Here is a 19,565-nt window from a genome sequence, read left to right as displayed (position 1 = left end):
GTTGTCAACGACTGGTAGCGGGTACTCTAACCCCCTTGCCAGACAAACCTTCAAAGAGCGGCTCCCATTTTATTTTTATTTTGTGTGGCACTCCTTCCAACCTTTCTTTCACAAACCATGGCTAACCGAATCCTCGGGTGCCTGCCAACAATCTCATACCATGAAGGAGTGCCTTTTTATTTTAGTCTTATTATGATGATGACACTCCCCCCAACCTTTGCTTACACAAGCCATGGCTAACCGAATCCTTCGGGTGCCGTCCATCAATCACATACCATGGAGGAGTGTCTATTTAGTTTAATTAATTTGGGACTGGGAATCCCATTGCCAGCTCTTTTTGCAAAATTATTGGATAAGCGGATGAAGCCACTAGTCCATTGGTGAAAGTTGCCCAACAAGATTGAAAGATAAAACACCACATACTTCCTCATGAGCTATAAAACATTGACACAAATAAGAGATACTAAGTTTTGAATTGTTTAAAGGTAGCACATGAAGTATTTACTTGGAATGGCAGAAAATACCATATAGTAGGTAGGTATGGTGGACACAAATGGCATAGGTTTGGGCTAAGGTTTGGATGCACGAGAAGTATTCCCTCTCAGTACAGGTTTTTGGCTAGCAAGGTTAAATAGCAAGCATAAGAGTTGAGGGAAACAAACAAATATACATGTGATAGAAACAATCATGCATCTTCCTTGTAAGCACAAACAATTTTAACTTCAGAATAATAAACTATGAGCCAACAAGAAAGAAAGACAATGAAACATCTACATGTATTTCTCTTTTCTACTTAAACCTCAAAGTGTTGTTGCTATTGATCAATGCTAAGTTTGCCAAAACCAAATAGATTTATTCAATGCTCCCAAAGTGATACCAATACTAACAACAAGGTAGATCATATGATAGAGATTGCAAACTAGAATAAGATGTGCAATTTGTAAATGATAAGACTTCTCATTAATATTCCATAACGATAACTCACACCAAGGGATACATAGATAACCAACTAAAGGAGAGATACTTCCAACTGCAACCCATCTTATATGATAACTTCCCTACTCATGATATGACACTACTTGACAATAAAAATAAAAGGTAGTGATGATGTGATACCGCGGCACTCCCCCAAGCTTGGAACAAACCAAGGGGATGCCAATACCGATGATGAATTACTCCTGCGGCGATGGTGGTGATGAACTTGTGATGCGAATCGAGTGGTATTCTAGCATTCTTCGGAGACGGCAATTCTCCTCCTGGAGTATCTCCACTTCTCTTCTCAGAGCCCGATATTGATCACAAAACTCATCGGTAGTCCGTAGAACTTCTTCCAACATAGGGAAGGAGTCGAGGCTAAGAGCGGGTGGTAAGGGTCCCTGCAGGTTATGAGAAAAAGAACGTCTAGTGTCAACAGATCCCACCAAGATTTGCTTGCTCCCACCGGTTTGCTGCTCTTGTCTTGATGGCACCTTCTTCACTTCTTCCTCCGAAAGCCCCTTGCCCTCGTTGTTGGAGGCCATGGTGCTTCTAGACCGAAAACAGATCCTGGCAGAAACAGCTCGAAACAAAACACGTCGAGAAAACGATATACGGACCTCCAAGGGTCCGGGGGATTATATAGCAAAAATTTTCACGACAAACGGAAAGTACCAGATCGAACTAGAGTCGGAAAGGGGCGACGAGGCGGCCAAACCATAGGTCGGCGCGGGCCCAGGTCAGGCCACGCCGGCCTATGGTGGCACCCCCTCGTGCGTCCTTTCCACTCCGTTTCGAACTCGTAATTTTTCATATTTTCCAAAAACAGCAAAAATATTGTTCGGAAAGTAAATTGCGTACTTTTCATTACCGATCAATTACCTATTCAAAGTCGAGTTCGCGGATTTGTCAATTTGCCCTTTGATGAAAGCCTCCGGTGTTTCCACTTGAATAATATCAACATCAACATTATAAGAATCACCTGAGATATAATGCTTGAGTCTTTGTCCATTCACCACTTGCGTAGCATTGCCTTGGAGAGAACTAATTTTGATTGCTCCTGAACGATACACCTCCTCGACAACATATGGTCCTTCCCATTTCGAGAGTAATTTCCCTGCAAAGAATCTGAGACGAGACCGATACAATAGGACTTTATCCCCAATATTAAATTCTCTTTTGATAATCCTCCTATCATGCCATTTTTTAACTTTCTCTTTAAAGAGTTTAGCATTTTCATAAGCTTCACTTCTCCATTCATCTAGAGAACTTAATTGCAACAACCTCTTATCACCGGCAAGTTTAGGATCTTTATTTAATTCTCTAACAGCCCAATAAGCTTTGTGATCTAGTTCTAAAGGTAAATGACAAGCTTTCCCATAAACCATTTTATAAGGTGACATTCCCATGGGATTTTTATAAGCAGTTATATAAGCCCATAGTGCATCCTTCAATTTACTAGCCCAATTTTTTCTAGTTTTATTAACGGTCTTTCCCAAAATAGATTTAATTTCTCTATTTGATAATTCCACTTGACCACTAGTTTGAGGATGATAAGCGGAAGCAATTCTATGATTAATACCATACTTAGCAAGAGTTTTTCTAAAACCTCCATGAATAAAATGAGAACCTCCATCAGTCATAATATATCTAGGCACTCCAAATCTAGGAAAAATAATGTCTAAAAGCATTCTTAAAGAGGTCTCACCATCAGCACTTTTTGTAGGTATGGCTTCCACCCATTTAGTAACATAATCAACAGCAACAAGTATATGAGTGTTACCTTCTGAAGACGGAAAAGGTCCCATGAAGTCAAATCCCCAACAATCAAACGGTTCAATAACAAGAGTATAATTCATAGGCATTTCATTACGTCTGGAGATATTACCAACCCTTTGGCATTCATCACAAGATAAAATAAATTTTCTCGCATCTTTGAAGAGAGTTGGCCAATAAAAACCTGATTGTAGAACCTTTTGCGCGGTTCTTTCTCCAGCGTGATGTCCTCCATAAGCACTACCATGACATTTACTCAATATCTCTTGTTGTTCATATTCGGGAACACACCTTCGCATAATACCATCCACTCCTTCTTTATATAAGTGTGGGTCATCCCAGAAATAATGCCTCAAGTCATAAAAGAATTTCCTCCTTTGCTGAGCTGAAAAGGTTGGAGGCAAGTACTTGGAAACAATAAAGTTAGCATAATCAGCATACCAAGGAATGTCTCGCGAGCTCACCTTTATTACAGCCAATTGTTCATTTGGAAAACTATCATTAACAGGAACAGGATCATAAGCAATATTTTCCAATCTAGACAAATTATCAGCAACAGGATTATCAGCACCTTTCCTATCTACAATATGTAAATCAAATTCTTGCAAAAGAAGTACCCATCTAATAAGCCTCGGCTTAGCATCTTTCTTTGTCATAAGGTATCTAATTGCAGCATGATCAGTATGAATAGTAACTTTTGAATCCACAATATAAGATCTAAATTTATCACAAGCAAAGACTACAGCTAATAATTCTTTTTCAGTTGTAGCATAATTTCTTTGAGCAGCATCAAGAGTTTTACTAGCATAATGAATAACATTCAATTTTTATCTACTCGCTGTCCAAGAACAGCGCCTACAGCAAAATCACTAGCATCACACATAATTTCAAATGGTAAGTTCCAATCAGGAGGTTCAACTATAGGAGCAGTTGTTAAGGCTTTCTTTAGAGTTTCAAAAGCTTCCTTACAATCATCATCAAAAACAAATGGTACATCTTTTTGAAGAAGATTAGTAAGAGCTTTTGAAATCTTGGAGAAATCTTTAATAAACCTCCTATAAAACCCAGCATGACCAAGAACACTACGAATACCTTTAACATCCCTAGGATAGGGCATCTTCTCAATTGCTTCAACTTTAGCTCTATCAACTTCAATACCTCTCTCAGAAATTTTATGTCCCAATACAATTCCTTCATTGACCATAAAGTGGCATTTCTCCCAATTAAGAACAAGGTTAGTTTCTTCACATCTCTGCAAAACTTTATCAAGGTTTCGCAAGCAACTATCAAAAGAATTCCCATAGACGGAAAAATCATCCATGAATACCTCTACAATACTCTCACAAAAACCATGAAAAATAGCAGACATGCATCTTTGAAAAGTAGCAGGAGCATTACATAAACCAAAAGGCATACGTCTATAAGCATAAGTTCCATAGGGACAAGTGAAAGTGGTTTTCTCTTGATCTTTAGCTTTAACAGCAATTTGTGAAAACCCAGAATAACCATCAAGAAAGCAAAAATGAGTATTTTTAGACAATCTTTCTAGCATTTGATCAATAAATGGTAAAGGGTAATGATCTTTCTTAGTAACTTTATTAACTTTTCGAAAATCAATGCACATTCTATACCCTACAACTACTCTTTGAGGGATGAGCTCATCATTATCATTAGGCACAACAGTCATTCCTCCCTTCTTGGGAACGCAATGCACAGGACTAACCCATCTACTATCAGCAATAGGATATATAATACCAGCTTCAAGAAGTCTTAATACCTCATTCTTTACCACTTCCTTCATCTTCGGAATTAGACGACGCTGATGTTCAACAACAGGCTTCGCATCATCTTCCATATTAATAGCATGTTGGCAAATAGAAGGAGAAATCCCTTTCAAATCATCAAGAGTGTAGCCAATAGCTCCTCGGTGCTTCTTCAATATTTCCAATAACCTTTCTTCCTCAATCTCTGAAAGCTTAGAACTAATAATAACAGGATATATTTTCTTATCATCAATATGAGCATATTTAAGATTATCAGGCAAAGGCTTTAAATCAAAAACAGGATCTTCCTTTGGTGGCGGTGTTGTACCCAAATCTTCCACCGGTAAATCATGCTTGAGAATAGGTTGGCGAAGAAAAATTTCCTCAAGCTCATCTCTTTCTTTCCTAAAAACTTCACTCTCGCTATCCTCCAAATGTTGCTGCAAAGGATTGTTAGGAACAAGAACAATAGATGCACACTGTTCCATTTTAAAATCATCACTAGGCAAATCAGCTTTATAAGGAGTTTTGGTAAATTTAGAGAAGTTAAACTCATAAGATTCACCAGCAAATTTAGTCAAAATTTTCTCTTTCATGCAATCTATAATAGCTCCACAAGTATTTAGAAAAGGTCTACCAAAAATAATAGGACAATAATCACTAGCAGCAGAACCAAGTACCAAAAAGTCAGCAGGATATTTAATCTTACCGCATAAAACTTCCACATCTCGAACAATACCAATTGGAGAAATAGTTTCTCTATTAGCTAGCTGAATAACCACATCAATATCTTCAAGTTCACAAGAATCAATTTCGTGCATAATCTCCGTGTAAAGCTCATAAGGAATAGCACTAACACTTGCACCAATATCACATAATCCATAATAGCAATGATCACCAATTCTAACAGATAGCATAGGAACACTAGCTTGTTTGGGTTTATTAGGATGTGAAACAATATTAGAAGCATCTTCACAGAAAATAATATGACCATCCTCCACATTTTCGGTCACAAGATCTTTAACTATTGCAACAGCAGGTTCAACTTTTATTTGTTCTTCGGGTTCTACGAGGTTTCTTTTCACTTTTATGAACCGCACTATTTATAACAGAGTACTCCTTCATTTTAGCAGGGGAAAGGAGTTTTTCAATATAAGCTTCAGGAATAACATGATCATAGCTTCAACTACAACGCATTTATTAATAGATGAATCAATTTTATCTTTATACGGTTCATGATACTTATCAAAATTCTTCTTTGGCAATTCATAATGAGAGGCAAAAGCTTTATAAAGATTTGCAGCAACTTGAGAATCAAGACCATATGTAGCACTCATATTACGAAATTTATCAAGATCCATAAAAGCTTCAATGCATTTATAATCATAAATTATACCGATTCTCTATCCTTGTCGTTCTCCCAACCTTCGGTATTTTCTTGGATCCGATCAAGAAGGTCCCTTTTAAACTCTTCTTTGTTGCGTGTAAATGATCCGGAACAAGAAGTATCCGACAAGGTCTTGTCTTGAAAAGAAAGTCTTGCATAGAAATTATCAATAATAACATTACCAGGAAGCTCATGAATGGGGCATTTGAGCATTAAAGACTTCAATCTCCCCCAAGCTTGGGCAATACTCTCTCCATCATGAGGCCAAAAATTATATATGCGATTCCGATCCTTGTGAATTTCACTTGGAGGATAGAACTTAGAATAAAACCGGGCACAATATCATTCCATTCAAGAGAATCCCCATTATCCAAGTAATTTATACCAATGCGCCGCTTTACCAGACAGCGATAAAGAGAATAGTTTCTTCCTCACTTCATCCATAGCAATACCTGCACACTTGAATAAACCGCATAATTCATGTAAGAACAATAAATGATCTCCAGGGTGGACAGTTCCATCCCCTTCATAGCGGTTATCCATAACACGTTCAATAATTTTCATAGGTATTTTATATGGTATCACTTCCTCACCTGGCGCCTCATCCACTACCATTGCAGTAGTAGTAGATTTCCCAAATAAAAATTGGAGAGAAGATCTCTCCATAATGACTTATAGCAGCAGGCAGAAATAAAATTAGCACAAACAGTAAAGGTTTTCCTTACCAATTCCACTTACCAATAGCGCTTCACTCCCCAGAACGCGGCGCCTTAAAATAGTCTTGATGACCCACAAGTATAGGGGGTGTATCGTAGTATTTTCGATAAGTAAGAATGTCGATCCCAACGAGGAGCAGAAGGTGTTGACAAGCAGTTTCGATGAAGAATTCCCTGTAAATGCTCACAGACAAGTATTCGGGGGGTTTTGATGTAACAGTTGAATAAAGTACGAGTAAGTAAAGTGCAAGAGTAACAATTGCAGCGAGTGGCCCAATCCTTTTTAGCACAAAGGACAAGCCGGTTTGTTTACTTATAATGACCAAACGTTCTCGAGGACACACGGGATTTTAGTCTAGTGCTTTCGCTACATACGGCTAAATAATCTTCATTGTTATGATAAGTGTTGTGTGGGTGAACTTATGCTAATGTACCGCCCTTCCTAGGACTAATACATACTTGTGATTATACCCCTTGCAAGCATCCGCAACTACAAGAAAGTAATTAAGAATAAATCTAACCACAGCCTTAAACTCTGAGATCCTGCGATCCCTCCTGCATCGATATACCAATGGGGGTTTAGGTTTCTGTCACTCCGGCAACCCCGCAATTGGCAAACGAATACAAGATGCATTCCCCTAGGCCCATAAATGGTGAAGTGTCATGTAGTCGATGTTCACATGACACCACTAGAAGAATAACACCACAACTTAAATATCATACCATTGAATATTACTCAACCATAGTTCACTACTATCATTTAGACTTCACCCATGTCCTCAAGAACTAAACGAACTACTCACGAGACATCATATGGAACATGATCAGAGGTGATATGATGATGAATAACAATCTGAACATAAAGTTGGTTCAATGGTTTCACTCAATAGCATCAACAACAAGTAGAGATCGATACCGGGAGAGTTTCCCCTATCAAACAATCAAGATCAAACCCAAATTGCTACGGCGGTGTCGGTGTCCAGCGGTGGAGACGGCGGTGATGATGGTGGAGATGATAATGATGGTGATGGAGATGATGTCCAGCTCGATGACGGTGACGATGGCGTCGATTTCCCCCTCCCGGAGGGAATTTCCCCGGCGGATTCCTGCCCGCCGGAGAGCTCTTTTCTCTCTGGTGTTCTCCGCCCCGCAGAGGCGGCTGTAACTCTTCGCGAGGTACCCTCTGTGGCTTAGGTTTTCGGGACGAAGGATTTCGCGAAGAAAAGGAGGCGAAAGGGGCTGTGGGCCCCCCACACCACATGGTGGCGCGGCCAGGCCATGGGCCGCGCCACCCTATGGTGTGGGCCCACCCTGGGTCCTCCTGGCTCCTCCTTCTGGCTTCCTTCGTCATCTTGAAAAATAGGATTTTTTGTATAATTTCCTTCCACAGCTGATCTTCCGAAATATTGCGTTCTGACGGTGCTTTTTCCAGCAGAATCCTGGCTCCGGTGCTTGATCCTCCAATAATGATGAAACATGCAAAATAGATGAAATAACATAAGTATTGTGTCCCAATATGAAATATATCAATGAATAACAGCAAATTATGATATAAAATAGTGATGCAAATTGGACGTATCAAGTAGCAGTAGTGAAATAACAGCAGCAGAGTAACAAAGACAGCAGTAGTGATTATAGTAAACAGCAGGATTAAAATACTGTAGGCACAGGGATGGATGAACGGGCGTTGCATGGATGAGAGAAACTCATGTAACAATCAAAGCAGGGCATTTGCAGATAATAATAAAACGGTATCCAAGTACTAATCAATCAATAGGCATGTGTTCCATATATAGTCGTACGTGCTCGTAATGAGAAACTTGCACAACATCTTTTGTCCTACCAGCCGGTGGCAGCCGGGCCTCTAGGGAATCTACTGGAAATTAAGGTACTCCTTTTAATAGAGCACCGGAGCAAAGCATTAACACTCTGTGAACACATGTGATCCTCATATCACCGCCTTCCCCACCGGTTGTCCCAATTTCTATCACTTTGGGGCCTCGGGTTCCGAACAACAATACGTGTATACAACTTGCAGGTAAGATCATAAAGCAATGAATATCATCATGAATTGATAACATGTTCAGATCTGAAATCATGGCACTCGGGCCCTAGTGACAAGCATTAAGCATAACAAGTTGCAACAATATCATAAAAGTAACATCTACGGATACTAGGCACCACGCCCTAACAATCTTATGACTATTACATGACCAATCTCATCCAATCCCTACCATCCCCTTCAGCCTACAGCGGGGGAATTACTCACACATGGATGGGGGAAACATGGCTGGTCGATGGAGAGGCGTCGGTGGTGATGATGGCGATGATCTCCTCCAATTCCCCGTCCCGGCGAGGTGCCAGAATGGAGTTTCTGGTCCCGAGACGGAGTTTCGCGATGGTGGCGGCGTACTGGATGGTTTCTGGCCACTTCGACTATCCCCCGTGCGTTTTTAGGTCGAAGGCGTTAAGTAGTCCAAAGGAGGGCGTCGGGGGCCAGCCGAGGCGGCCACACAATAGGGCGGCGCGCCCCCCTCCTGGGCCGCGCCGGCCTAGTGTGTGGGGGCCTCGGGCCCCCACCTGGCTTGCCCTTCTGGCTCCGTCAATATTCTGGGAAAATAGGACCTTTCGCATAAATTCCGAGGATTTTCCTGAAAGTTGGATTTCTGCACAAAAACGAGACACCAGAGCAGTTCTGCTGAAAACAGCGTTAGTCCGTGTTAGTTACATCCAAAATACACAAATTAGAGGCAAAACAATAGCAAAAGTGTTCGGGAAAGTAGATACGTTTTGGACGTATCATTTGGCATGCATTTAAAGAAATGCGGAATACTTTCACAGTTGACACCGCCGGGAACACCACAGCGCAATGGTGTGTCCAAACGTCGTAATCGAACTCTCTTAGATATGGTTTGTTCTATGATGTCTCTTACTGATTTATCGTTATCATTTTGGGATTATGCATTAGAGACAGCTGCATTCACTTTAAATAGGGCACCATCTAAATCCGTTGAAACGACACCGTATGAATTATGGTTTCAGAAGAAACCTAAGCTGTCGTTCCTTAAAATTTGGGGTTGCGAAGCTTATGTAAAAAAGTTACAAACTGACAAGCTAGAACCTAAAGCGGAGAAATGCGTCTTCATAGGATACCCTAAATAAACTATTGGGTACACTTTCTATCACAGATCCGAAGGCAAAATCTTTGTTGCCAAGAACGGAACCTTTCTTGAGGAGTTTCTCACTAAAGAAGTGACTGGAAGGAAAGTAGAACTCGACGATGTTATTGAACCTTCTCTAGTAGATCAGACTAGCGCAGTGCCGGAAGATGTTCCTGTACAGCCTACACCGATAAGAGAGGAAGCAAATGATAATGATCATGAAACTTCGAACGAGGTAGCTACTGAACCTCGCAGATCGACAAGGGAGCGTACCACTCCTGATTGGTATGATCCTTGTCTAAATGTCATGATTGTGGACAACAATGATGAAGACCCTGCGACGTATGAAGAAGCAATGATGAGCCCAGATTCCAACAAATGGCAAGAAGCCATGAAATCCGAAATGGGATCCATGTATGATAACAAAGTATGGACTTTGGTAGACTTACCTGATAGCCGCAAGGCTGTCGAGAATAAATGGATCTTCAAGAGAAAAACAGATGCTGATCGTAATGTTACTGTCTATAAACCTCGACTTGTCGCAAAGGGTTTCCGACAAATTCAAGGAGTTGACTACGATGAGACCTTCTCACCTGTAGCGAAGCTAAAGTCTATGATGATTTTGTTAGCAATAGCTGCATTTTTCGATTATGAGATTTGGCAGATGGATGTCAAAACGGCGTTCCTTAATGGTGACATTGAGGAAGAGTTGTATATGGTACAACCTAAAGGTTTTGTCGATCCAAAAAATGTTGACAAGGTATGCAAACTTCAGCGTTCCATGAAGCAAGCATCCCGGAGTTGGAACCGACGCTTTGATAAGGTGATCAAAGACTTCGGGTTTATACAGTGTCATGGAGAGGCCTGTATTTACAAGAAAGTGAGTGGCAGCTCTGTAGCATTCCTGATATTATATGTAGATGACATACTATTGATTGGGAATGATATAGAACTATTAAGCAGTGTAAAAGGTTATTTGAATAAGTGTTTTTCAATGAAAGACCTTGGTGAAGCAGCGTACATTTTAGGCATCAAGATTTATAGAGATAGATCAAGACGCCTAATAGGGCTTTCACAGAGTACATACCTGGACAAGATTCTAAAAAAGTTTAGAATGGATGAAAGCAAGAAAGGGTTCTTGCCTATGTTGCCAGGTATGGTCTTGAGTAAGACTCAAGGTCCGGCTACGGCAGAAGAAAGAGAGAGGATGAACAAGATCCCCTATGCCTCGACAGTAGGCTCTATCATGTATGCAATGTTGTGTACTAGACCGGATATCGCACATGCTGTTAGTTTGACCAGCAGATATCAAAGTGATCCAGGAATGGAACACTGGACAGCGGTCAAGAATATCCTGAAGTACTTGAAAAGGACTAAGGATATGTTTCTTTGTTATGGCGGTGACCAAGAGCTCGTTGTAACCAGTTACACCGATGCAAGTTGGAACACTGATCCTGATGACTCTAAGTCTCAGTCTGGGTACGTGTTTATATTGAATGGTGCTGCAGTAAGCTGGTGTAGCTCCAAGCAGTGCACGGTGGCGAAGTCTTCAACTGAATCGGAATACATAGCGGCTTCAGAGGCTTCATCGGAAGCGGTATGGATGAAGAGGTTCATTGTTGAGCTTGGTGTGGTTCCTAGTGCATTGGACCCACTAGTCATCTATTGTGACAACATGGGTGCCATCGCCAATGCACAAGAACCAAGGTCACACAAGAAGCTGAAGCATATCAAGCTGCGTTTTCATTCGATTCGCGAGTACATCGAAGATGGAGAAGTAAAGATTTGCAAAGTACACACAGATCTGAATGTGGCAGATCCGTTGACTAAAACTCTCCCTAGGGCAAAGCATGACCAACACCAGAATGCCATGGGTGTTAGGTACCTTACAATGTAATATAGATTATTGACTCTAGTGCAAGTGGGAGACTATTGGAGATATGCCCAAGAGGCAATAATAAAGTGGTTATTACATATCTTTATGTTTATGATAAATGTTTGCATACCATGCTATAATCGTATTAACCGAAATATTGATACATGTGTGTTATGTAACCAACAAGTAGTCCCTAGTAAACCTCTTGTATAACTAGCATGTTGATTAATAGACGATCATGGTTTTGTGATCATGAACATTGGATGTTATTAATAACAAGTTTATGTCATTGATGAATGATGTAATGGACACACACCCAAATAAGCGTAACATAAGATCACGTCATTAAGTTCAATTTGCTATAAGCTTCCGATACATAGTTACCTAATCCTTCGACCATGAGATCATGTAAATTACTTATACTGGAAGGGTACTTTGATTACATCAAACGCCACTGCGTAAATGGGTGGTTATAAAGGTGGGATTAAGTATTCGGAAAGTATGAGTTGAGGCATATGGATCAAGAGTGGGATATTGTCCATCCCGATGACGGATAGATATACTCTGGGCCGTCTCGGTGGAATGCCATCTGATAAGCTTGCAAGCATATGAATGGTTCATAAGAGATGACATACCACGGTACGAGTAAAGAGTACTTGTCGGAGACGAGGTTGAACAAGGTATGGAGATACCGATGATCAAACCTCGGACAAGTAAAATATCGCGAGACAAAGGGAATCGGTATCATATGTAAATGGTTCAATCGATCACTAAGTTATCGTTGAATATGTGGGAGCCATTATGGATCTCCAGATCCCGCTATTGGTTATTGGTTGGAGAGAAGTCTCAACCATGTCTGCATAGTTCACGAACCGTAGGGTAACAGACTTAAGGTTTGATGTCGTTTTAAGTAGATATGGAATATGGAATGGAGTTTGAAGTTTTTTTTGGAGTCTCGGATGGGATCCAGGACATCACGAGGAGGTCCAGAATGGTCTGGAGAATAAGATTCATATATAGGAAGTCATTTTCTAAGTTTGAAAATGATCCGGTGTATTTATGGAAGGTTCTAGAAGGTTCTAGAAAAGTCCAGAAGAAATCACCATGGAAGGTGGGACTCCACCAAGCTTGGCTGGCCAGCCATAGAGAGGAGGAGTCCCAGGTGGACTCCACCTAAGGGGGCCGGCCACCCCATCAAGGGAAAGGGAGGAATCCCACCCTGAGTAGGATTCGCCCACAAGGAAGGTTTTTGAGTTGGACTCTTACTCGTTCTTTGGGCAACTCTAGATGTGTTCCACCTATATAATGAGGGACAAGGGGAGGGGGCCGGCCAACACAACACCACCTTGGTCGCACCCCTCAAGGCACCCTGGCTGGTGCCCCCTCTCCCCAAACCCTAGTCGCCCTCCTCCTCACACACCTCCCCCGCAAACGCTTAGGCGAAGCCCTGCTGGAGATCTCCACCACCACCGCCACCACGCCGTCGTGCTATTGGGATTCCGAGGAGGATCTACTACTTCCGATGCCCGCTGGAACGGGGAGAAGGACGTCGTCATCAACACCGAACGTGTGACCGAGTACGGAGGTGCTGCCCGACTGTGGCACCGTCAAGATCTTCTAGGCGCTTTTGAAAGCGGCAAGTGATCATCTTCTGCAACAACGAGATCTAATCTCGTAGGCTTTGGAAATCTTCTAGGGTTAGTCTCATGATCTTCTCGTTGCTACCATCTTCTAGATTGCATCTTGGCTTGTTATTCGTTCTTGCGGTAGGAAATTTTTTGTTTTCTATGCTACGAATCCCATCAGTATACACATATTGTTGTCCAGAACCCGAGGCCCCAAGGTGATGATAATTGGGATAACCGGAGGGGTTGGCTATGATGTGACGATCACGTGTGTTCACGGAGTGTTAATGCTTTGCTCCGGTACTCTATTAAAAGGAGTACCTTAATTACCAGTAATTTCCCTAGAGGCCCCGCTGCAACGGGCTGGTAGGACAAAAGATGTCGTGCAAGTTTCTCATTACGAGCACGCACGACTAAATAGGAACACACGCCTATGGTTATATTATGCTGGGATGCTTATATCATTATTATTTGCAATGTCTATGTCTTGCTATTATATGGACTCTCTCATTCATGCAACGCCCGTTCATCCATCCCTGTGCCTACAATATTTTAATCCTGTTGTCTACTGCAATCATCGCTACTGCTGTTTTTATTTTGCTACTGCTGGTACTTCACTACTACAATTGCTATAAAACTGTTACTACTGATAAACTGTTGCGAGCAAGTCATTTTTCAGATGCAGGTGAATTGACAACTCACTTGTTAAAGCTTATAAATATTCTTTGGCTCCCCTTGTGTCGAATCAATAAATTTGGGTTTTACTTCCCTTGAAGACTGTTCGATCCCCTATACTTGTGGGTCATCAAGACTATTTTCTGGCGCCGTTGCCAGGGAGCATAGCTTTATTTACAAGTCCATTGAAGGTGATATTATTCGATGCAATTTATTTATTATGGGGACAGCTCCTGAATCGAAGTTCCCTATATTTTCATCCACTACAAGAAGAGGTACAACTCTAAACACTGAACACCTCAGTTGCTCTTGATTCGTCATCTGTTATGAGTAAGCTTCTTACTCCGCTACATGCTGCTACTTCTGTTGAATCTGATAATGTTCTTGATGATTTTGATGATGCTTCTACTATGCTTGATAAGAGTGGTTCGTTAGGTCTTTTTCTAGATACTACAATTGCTAGAGCTAAATAAATTGAAAATGCTAAAAATACTATTACACATGTTAGTTCACCTCAAGCTAGGGGGAATCCTAGCGATGATCTTGATGAAACTTATATTGAACTTGATGATGAGTTCATTGATGAATGTCATGCTACTAGAGATGCAAGTGCTATGAGAAGTCTTCTTGCAAGACGAGCTGTTAGATATAATTTATATCCTGATGCTAAGATTACCACATCTCCCATAAATATTAGAGATAAGGATTATGATTTCTCTCTGGATTTTTCTTACATATCTATTGTTGGGAAAGAACCTTTCTGTGGTACAGAAAATGAAAGTTCTATGAAACATATGAATGAACTCTCTACTTTGAGTAATTTATTCTCCGATGATATTAAGATACGCACTTACTTTGTCAATAAAATTTTCCCTTTCTCTCTGAAAGGAGCAGCTAAAATTTGGTATGATAATTTTTCTCCTGGATCTATTGATAGTCCTATTGGTTTGGTTAATGCCTTCTTTCAGAAATATTTCTCTGCTAGTGCTCAACATGCTGCTTTGCAGAAAATATTTGACTTTGTGCAGGTAGAAGGAGAGAAATTGCCTGAATCTTGGGCAAGATTTTGTTCTTTAATTAGAGCACTACCTAAACATCCTGCCATTAGCTAAAAATGAACTCCTTGATATATTTTATAATGGACTAACTGTTGAATTTAGGAAAAACCTGGATAGTTGTGTTGGTTCTGTTTTCAGGAAAAGAACTCCGGCTGAATTTGAGGAATTATTTGCCAAAATAAGCAATAATTATGATGAATGGACTACACCGGAGCCAATACCAACATCGAAGAACAGGGGAATGATTGAATTAAATGATGAAGTAATGAGGGAAGTCAAGAAATCTCTTAAGGAGAAGGGTATTAAATCTGAAGATGTGAAGAATCTACCACCTATAGAAGAATTATGTAAGCCAATCCCTCGTTCTTCCACTATCGAGGTACACTCTCTCCAACGCTTTGATAATATAGATATTCCCTACTCTAAATCTCTTGATCAATGCTTAGACGAATTTGATAATTATATTGTTAAGCAAGATAATTTTAATAAGAGAGTAGAACATCACCTAACGGAAAATTCTAGAGTTATCAATAATTTGCATGATATTGTGGAAAGAACCTCTAATGATGTTAAAATGCTTGTTAAACATTTCCATATGGTTCAAACCCAAATTGATCAGCTCACTAAAGTGCAAAAAAATTTGCTAGTTAATGCTTCTAGGAAAAAAATATGCTTATGAAATAAGAACTATAAGTGGTGTATCTACTCAGGATCTTTTATATCCTGGAGGACATCCAAAGAGAATTGAATGAGATTCTCAACAAGCTAACGATACTAGGACTAAGTCTAAGAAAAAAAAGAAGAAACATAATAAGAGATGGGACTGCGACGATTTTTTGGAATCGCCATCGAAAGGCGCGCTTCTTTCAGGAAGACATGGATAGCGAAAACCGCCAAGACTTTCGACGACTCTTATTTATAACGATAATAAGAGAACTTGGAAACTGTATCAAGATATTTCATGAAATTTCACCAAGATATATAGGGATATTATCATTTGACTGAATTCATACACAAACAATAGAAGTATATATTTATATACATATTTCTTTGAGCTATTGTCACTAATTAATCCTTGAGACATTCGATTTTCTTATGTTTTAAGTTCACTTGAATCTAAAGGGGTTGCGTTTAAAGAACCTTTTATTGGAAATATCTTGACAAGGAAATACCAATTGCTACTTATGTTACAAAATGAGGTTTAATTATAGAAAGATGCAAATCTCAACGATTGAGAAATTTAGGGCAATAATGATAAATAACTATAAAAATTAGAATAGTTTAGTATAAATATATTGGATCCAAAAGTAGGCGCAAATCAACGACTTGGGAAGAAGCTACAGTTCAAGATATTTAAAGAGGCTATGGGTACATTAGGAGCGGAATGCTATATATTAATTTTTCTACCTCTTTAACTATTATTGTATTAGAAATAATATCTCTCGTCGTATGAAAACAATAGTCTAATTATTAAGTTAAGTACGAAATTTATCACCACATAGGAAGACGTATTAATTTGATCGATTATATATTCAATCACTTTTTAAGCAATACCTCTCGTTATGGACCTGTTATATATACTAAACAGATACGGCTATATCTTCTGTTATTAGATAATATTCATATGCTTTTTAAAGGAGATTATTACCCAATGAACATAATTGATTTTATGAATGGTAGAGCTTGATTGCACACTTGTGTAGATAAAACAAAAATAAAAAAATATTAGGACCGGAATCATGTTCATATGTTTGTTATTTTTAAATTATTAATTCAAGTATGTTCTGCAGTAGAATATATGTGTTGGAATCTAAAAATTATAGTTTATAGTTTATGTATGACAATTGAGCAATAAGCAGTCAGCAAGGCACAATTAAGTTAATTTGTACCTACATACACAGTTGAAGATATTAATTTTACTTACATGTTCACTTTTCTCCACTACATTGGTGCAACGAATCATCTTCCATTATCAAAGGAAAATAATCATTCGGTTTGTTCATATTTGCCAATTGCCACTAGTCAGCTGACTATAAGGATTAAAATAATATATTTATGTCTTGTTGGAGGAGAGAGAAGAGGAGAGAGAATCTAAGTGGGCTCTTATTACGTGCTCCTAGGCAAGTTATGTGAATGAAAGGTGGGTCATCCATTAAAAAAGTAGTACATTTTTATAGCCAACTATTGTACTTGGTGACTACATGTTGGCTATAGATGACATAGCATCTTCCTTATAGCCAACAACCGGCTATACTATTGGAATTGCTCTAACTACCCTACAGCGTTGTGTGTTGATGGTGCTACGCTAGGCGCCTAGGCCTAGGAGGCAGTCCTAAGCTCCGAACTGTACGATTAGCACGTAGTTGGGGCGACGGCAATTACGTTCCTATTGTTTGCTGATGTCAACTCACACCTAATTTTTTCGCGAAAACGCAAAAACCTTGCGTTTCGATGCATTGATGGAAAAAGAAGGTTTATATGTACAAATCCAAGAGAGGACCACAACCACGCCGTACAACTCAACCCAAAAGACCTAATCTAGGGGAGAAGTTGGCGAAGCCCCCGGGCACCCGCGTCCGCCCACTGTCGCGCTTCGGCCTTGATGTCGCTAAGTAAGGAGGTCACCGAGGGACGCGCGTTGTCGAAGAACGCAGCGTTCCTGTGCTTTCAGATCCACCACGCCGTGAGCATGATGAGCGACAAAGTACCTTTACGCAACTGGCGAGGTGAGGTCCGCACCACAAGCGACCACCACTCCGCGAAGTCACCCTCACCCGTGGGAGGCCTAGCAGTGGATCGAATCCACGATAGAACCTCAAACCAGATAGTCCTCGAGAAGGAGCACCCAGTCAGAATGTGCGCCATAGTCTCAACAGACTGGTCGCACATCGGGCATCTTGTCGCGTGGGGCAAACCCCGCCGCGCCAGACGCTCACTCGTCCAACATCTATCCAGGCAAGCGAGCCAGATGAAGAACCTCACCCTGGGTGGCGCCCAGGATTTCCAGTTGAGCCTCCAGGAACCTGATAGTATCGCCCCTGGAAGAGGGCGTCGTAGCAGGAACGGGAAGAATACTGGCCATCCGTCGTCCAACGCCAAACCAGCCTGTCTTGGTCCGGAGATAACAACACACCCCTCAGCCTAATCCACAGCTGAACATCCTGCCAAATTAAGGGCCAGGGCACTCGGCGCACCTCCAATGTCCGTTATCCAGCTGCGCTCCACCAGCGCCTGCTGTACCGTGCGTTGCTTCCTGCAGTGCTTGGAAATGAGCGCGTAGACTTCTGGCGCTATCTCCCTGATGGACTTGCCATCCAGCCATCTGTCCTCCCAGAAGAGAGCGGATTCTCCGTTGCCGACCACCATGGAAGTGGAGGCAGCGAAGGCATCCAACTCGATCTTCGAGAACTGCATGTCGAGCCCGCGCCAAGGTCGCTGGGGGTCAGTACGCATCCTCCAAAGCCAACGAACCCTTAGGCTGATGGCAGTGCGTGCGAGATCTGGGATCCCCAAGCCTCCAAACCGCAGCGGGCGGCACACCCTAGACCAGTTGACATGGCAGTGGCCTCCATTGGCCTCCGCCCTCCCAACCCACAGAAAGCTCCGCAAGATCTTATTCACCTGCTTCAACGCCTTTTTGTTGAAGCTGAGCACCATGAGTTGGTGCAGCGGAATCGCCGCTAGCACCGACTTGACCAGCGCCAAGCGCCCAGCCTGGGGCATCATCGACGCCTTCCAGGTGGGTAGCTTGTCAGCCAATCGGTCCACCACAGGCTGGAACGCCTCACCCGGCAGCCGGCGGACGGAAAGAGGGATGCCAAGGTATTTGATGGGGAAGGGTGCCTGCTAGCACTCCATCACCACCGCCGCGGCATTCGCCACCTCCTCCGTGCAGGCAATCACAGAGACCGAACACTTGGAGAAGTTGGTATGCAGGCCCGTCGCATTTCCAAAGAGCTCAAGAATGGCGCGTATGGCGCGCAGTTCCGACTCATCCGGATGGCAGAAAATGACCACGTCGTCCGCATATAGCGACACCGATGTGGCCAACTCCCGCCGCGCCAAGCGCGTGAGAATTCCCAACTCAATCGCCTTGACCAACACCCGGTTGAGCGTGTTCATGATCAGTACGAACAACGACGGCGACAGGGGGTCGCCCTGTCTCAGGCCCCTCCTATGCTAGATGGGGGGCCTGGCTCGCCATTGAGCATCACTCTGGTACTTGCCGTGGACAGAAGAATGGCCACAAGCTCACAAAACTTCGGCCCAAAGCCCATCTTGCGTAGGACCTCAACCAGAAACCCCCAGGAGACGGAGTCAAAAGCCCTAGCAATGTCGAGCTTGAGCATCACCCGTGGTTCCTTCATCCTATGTAGGAATCTAGCCGTCAGCTGAACCAACATAAAGTTGTCGTGGATGCACCGTTTGCGAATGAAAGCGCACTGGTTGCGATCCACCAGCGACTCCATCCGAGGGGCCAGGCAAGAGGCCAACGTCTTCGCCACCAGCTTGGCAAAGATGTGGATCAAGCTGATCGGCCGGTAATCACCCAA

The sequence above is a fragment of the Lolium perenne genome, chromosome 5, assembly GCF_019359855.2.
Source record: "Lolium perenne isolate Kyuss_39 chromosome 5, Kyuss_2.0, whole genome shotgun sequence".
Taxonomy (NCBI): domain Eukaryota; kingdom Viridiplantae; phylum Streptophyta; class Magnoliopsida; order Poales; family Poaceae; genus Lolium; species Lolium perenne.
This window is presented reverse-complemented; position numbering follows the sequence as displayed.